Source organism: Gavialis gangeticus, unplaced genomic scaffold, assembly GCF_001723915.1.
Source record: "Gavialis gangeticus isolate Ggan-Ray unplaced genomic scaffold, GavGan_comp1, whole genome shotgun sequence".
Lineage (NCBI taxonomy): Eukaryota > Metazoa > Chordata > Crocodylia > Gavialidae > Gavialis > Gavialis gangeticus.
Window position 1 is genome coordinate 78,683,729 of NW_017729034.1, and position 5,554 is coordinate 78,689,282.

Genomic DNA, 5,554 nt, shown 5'->3' on the forward strand with positions numbered 1-5,554 from the left:
AAACCCTTGGTACTCAACTTGCAAAGAAGTTTTTCCTTATGTCTAGCCTGAAGCGAATCTCAGTAAGCTTGTGCCTAGTATTTCTTGTCCTCCCCTGGGGGGCCTTGATGAATAGATGCTCCCTCAGGCCCTGATGTATGTCCTTGATATACTTATAGGCTGCCACCAAGTCCCCTCTGAGCTCTCTCTTCTCCAGGCTGAACAGTCCCTAGTCTTTCAGTCTCTCCTCGTATGACCTGGTCTCCAGGCCTCTAATCATGCATATGGCTCTCCTTTGGACTCTCTCAAGCTTCTCTACATCCTTCCTGAAGTGCAGCACCCAAAACTGGATGCAGATCTCTAGCTGTGGTCTCACCAAGGCTGAGAATAGAGGGAGGATGACACCCTTAGCCTTGCTCGAGATGCCTTGGTCCATATCTAAAGAAGGACTATTTGTTGTCCTTGATTCTGGGTGCCAATCTGTATTTTGTTTGTGCTCTTGCTGTCCTGATCTGCTCCCTACAGGTGTGGACTGTTGCCTAGTACTCCTGTTTGGTATTTTTTCCTGACTTCCATCCTTTGTAGGCTTCTCCTTTTAATTCAGGAGGTCCATGACTTCCCTGTTGAGCCAAGGGGGCTCCCAGCCCTTTTGCTGCCTTTCTTACAAAAGGGAATGAGCTTTTAGGATTGTTTCTTTGAAGAACGACTAACCTTCTTGTACCCCCTTCCTCATCAGACCATGGTCCTGCAGGGCCTCACCAACCAATCCCCTAAACTTGTGGGAGTCAGCTTTCCTAAAATCAAGGCTTTCTACCTTACTGGCCAGTTTCCCTGACTTACAACGGATGGAGCAAGTGATCATCTCATGGTCACTGTCACCCAGTTTCCCTTCAATCATCAAGTTGTTCACTAAATTGTCCCCTTTGGCCACAACAAAGTCTAGGAGTAGCAACTAGATTCTGCAAATTTTGCTTAGTTCAAATACTAACTACCTTCAATAAGTATTCCACTGAAGTCAACGGGATTACCCTCATGATCAGGAGTCAGCAGGGCAGGCTCTATGAGGAGAGGCTAAGGGACCTGAACCAATTAGAAAGATGATCTAACCAGGGAACCATTTACACAAAAAAAGTATCAACAACAAAGCTAAAAGCCTGATTGCTACTGAACGGTTCCTTATATGCTAATTTGCATCTATATCATAGGATGCAGACAGACATAGCATTTGACCTATTCCAAGAATGTCATTGATTGGAATCTGTTTCACCATACATAGAATCATAGAGCCCACAGACTGGAAGGGACCTCCATAGGTCATCTACTCCAATCCCTTTCCTGAGGCAGAGTCATCACTATCCAAACTATTATATACAACTCCATTTTCTAATCTCTTACCAAAACAATGCTGTCACCAGTGATGCAACACAAGATATAACACCTAACATGCCACAAGTAAAGCAAGGGGTCCACAGAGGCCAACATCCCACTGCTGTAAAGGTTAATATATGCTCAAGAGATCTCGGATAGAGGGCTAAACCCTCTGCTACAGGGGAAAGAAAAAATTCCCAGGGCACGTCCCCACATGCAGGGGATGTGCTTGCAATGGCAAAAATCTTAGCGGCACAAATTTCTGCCACTACTGTTTGCTGCCGTGCACATCCCTGGACGTGCACTTTGGTGTGGGGCAAATTGCCCCACTTTGGGGAACTGCCCTTTCCCTGTTTCTCCCATCTCCCAGCATGTTGGAGGAGCTTGGGTACAACTAAAGGAGTGGAGACACTCTGGTGAGCAGCCAATGTGTCTCCAAGGAGGACCAAGCCTCTGTGTCTTCCTTTTGCCTGTGCTGCGCCGCTTTTTTTCATGCTGTTTTTGTTGTTGTTGTTGTTTTTTGCTACCGAGATTTTCCAGTAGCAAACTTTGCCCCCACCCTGTAAATTTGAAGTGCATGGCACATTTTAGCATTCCAGGTGCATGGTTTGTAGTGCTGCAAAAAGGTTTAAGGCACCACAAACTACATGCGTCTGCCCATCTGGATGTGACCCCACAGTCCACACTAATCTGACCATGGGGTCAAATTCTTTCCTGACTCCAAATATGGCAGTTAGTCCGACCTTGAATAGGCGGGTATGATCTCCTATCCAGAAACCTCTGGCTTTAAGTCCCAGCAGGAGCATCTACACGCTCCAGTCAAAATCTACAGCCTTGGCTACAGCCAACACCCAATGCCTCTGAGGAAGGCTTTGGGGGAGGAGGAAATTCCTCCCAGTCCCATGCAGCAACCAGAAAAGCCCAGAAGCATTGTTGTAGGTCAGAAGTGCCTGTACATACATTGCCAATGGTTCTGAGTTGAACTGTCACATTTTAGGCATTGTAGTATAATCAAACGTTTACCAGGGGATGGTAGAGAGTACCTGGCCCAATTGCAATTTTCTGTTCCCCTTTCTTACTAATTCTGATTTCAATAAACACCCATTCATGCACTTTACTGACCTTGAACAGAGAGGGTATGACCGTCTAGCCAGGAACCTGCAGCATTAAGTCCCAGCAAGAGCATTGGCTGTGTGGTGGCACCCTGCCTGGGAGTGCCTTGGTGTGTATGTAGGGTAGAGGGGAGGGAGGTGGCTACCTGGATCTCTGGTCCTATGTGTTCCTGAGGGCTGTGGGCTCTCGGGACAGCTCTCTGCTGATTTTAAAGAGCTGGTCAATTTCCTTACACTGTTGGTAGTGGAGTCTTTGAGCATGCTATGGGAGCCGCGAGCCCTCACTCACACAGAAGCTGGGATTTAGGAAGCACCTGGCTACCTCCTGCATCATTGGTGAGGGACCCAGTGATGAAGTGCAGGTAATAAAGGTTGGGGTAGTAGAGGTCTGGCTGAGTACCAGAGGAGCCAACAGCCAGTTGCCATGGTTCATGGAGGACTGTTTCAAAATAATACTTGATTTTCTAGGAATGCTGTGGACATGGTTCAGGAGGTTTGAACCATTCTCAATGGACTTGTACATCTGGACAGTTATGGTTTAAAACACATGTATACCAGTGTAAGTGTTGTCTGTCTGCACCCGTACAATATTGAATCAGTTCTATAGGAATATAGGATGTATATGTAGAAGGGACCCATTGATAGGTGACCAGGGCACCAGCCCTGGGTGCCCACTCAGAAGAAAGCCACCACTGCCACCCTTGTTTCACTAATAACAAACCTTTCTTACTCGCACTTGACAGCCTTAATCTTGAAGAAGTAGTGGCCAGCTGGTCCTCTGTTTTATTTCCCTTGCGCTTAATATATCAGGCCTACATGAGCAATTCTAAACGTAACAACTCTGGTTCCTAATCTGAGTCATACACTTATCAATTCCATATGCCCTTGTAAAACTTTGGCTGAATCATAGAAAAAAACTCTGTAACTAAAAGATTTACAGGTGGTGGAATGAAGTGTCAATACAATTAGAAATGACAATAGTCACACTTATCATCACCACAGATATGCAAGATATGCAATTCATAATAGTAATATTGTTTTGCCAAAATGCTGGGCCATGGATTATGAAACCTTTGCAGGGTCCACTTCTGTCCATCCTTTATGTCACTAATAAACCTATTTAGTACTCCCAAGACGTTTCAGTATTATTCTCTAACTAAAGACTCTGGAACTGCCACTTGTTCATCTTCATGGCATATCTCATAGGCAAACCAGACAAATGATACTAAAGATTTTATATAAAGAAAATGCAATCGCAGTTGATCCTATTAACAGCCTGACTGAATTTGGTTTAATAGGTAAGAGAAAAGCAGCTTCATAGATGAGAGGCAGAAGCTAGATACTTTTTTTTTAATTGAAAGATGGAAATGGACACAGTAATTAAGGTTAGTCAGAAAGGTGATGTCAGTCACTGGCTGAGGCCAAAAGCATCCTCTGTTTAAAAATTCAGTTTGTTTCTGCCCCAAGGGGAATGTGGAGTTTGCCTCTACCCTCTTCACTCCATGATTCTCAAGCAGCATAACCTCAGAAAATTGTTGGGGGGTAAGAAGTATGCTTTTCCTTCCCTTAGCATTCGCCTAAGGAAAACGGATTTTAAACACGAGGTGAAAGCAATTCATAATTAGCAAACTGAAACCAATGCAACTGCGTCAAGTTTTTCCTCTGCCAAAATATGAACTTATTCTTCATTTCTGTACAGGCTACAGAATTTCTGTGGAGTTGTGGTATTGCTAGCTTGGTATCACAACAGAAAGGTAATGATGTATCTGGAGAATACTTTGATTGCAACACATTTTTTCTAATATTGTCTAGACTGGAGAGGGAGATCTTATTAATTAAATGAAATTACACCCTAACTAAGTTATTAGAGGCACTTGTTAAATTCCAAGTCTGGTGGAGTCTTATTCACTTGCAGTCAACATCAGCAAAGGAAAACAAGATTAAAAGTATTAAATTGCCAGCGGTTCGGTGGCACCAGCTTTGGGAAGTATAAATGGCTGTTCTGTATATGTGTTTAAATAGTTCACTCTAAAACAGTCAGCTCTAGTGAACACAAATTGGAGAGACTGCTTGTAGGGTATTTGCCAGTTTTTCTCTGTCTAAAATTTGTTTTGTTTGTCTGTGCAAAATATTAATATTTTCTTTACAGAACAAGTTTGCATCAAAGTTGCAGAACACAAAAACAGTATGAGATGTATCTGTCCATATTAACCAGTTGCATGATAATTTGCAAGAAAGTATTGTCTGTGTTAAGCCATAGATATCAAATATGAAAAAGCAGTAGTTGAAGAAATAGCTCCAAAAACAATCCACAGACATATGGAATACTCTTAAGTGTGTATTTTTTATTGTGATGGAAGCAGGATTAGACTTCAAAAGCTCCAGAGTTTGGGTCTGGTTCAAGTAAGCATTCAAAAGTTCAGAAGCTATTTGCAAAAACTGAGCTGGAAATGTCAGAACAGCTGACTTTACAGCTTGATATGATGGTTTAATCTCTCCCTGACTCTGATTCCTTTGCACCTGACTAGCAGTGCAAAGAAGTCTGAAAACCAATTGGTGTCCCTTGCTGGAGATTCCCACAGTGTGAAAGAATCTTCAGCCAGTGCAGAGTTGCACCCATGTTGCAAGGATTTATGCTGGTGTTCAGTTTGGAAAAGATGGATGTAAAGCAGGTAATAACTTCCACCAATTGATTTAGGGTTTATGTGAGCTAGAAAATACCTGCACAGATTAGAACTGCCTTGAAAATTGTCTAAATCAGGTGTGTGCAACTAGCAGCCCACAGGTCATATGCAATACATAGGGGTTAACTTGTAGATCCTGACTCCCAGTCTGGATGCCTCTCTCCGCATTGCTCTCCTTCTGCTACTGCCAGGATCTTGAGGTTCCCCCCTATTCCCCTAGTTTCTGCTTCTTGCCCATGCCCCAGGAGGTGGGGTAGGGCACAGGAAGCCTGAAGCATCAGGGCTAGGGACAGAAGTTACACATAAAAAAGTTTCAAGTGATCAGAAACTGATTTAAAACAGTAACAGAACCAGTAGCAATGCGTAGGGGGTGCACATGCACCCCCTGAGAGTGCTGGTGCACCCCCTGAC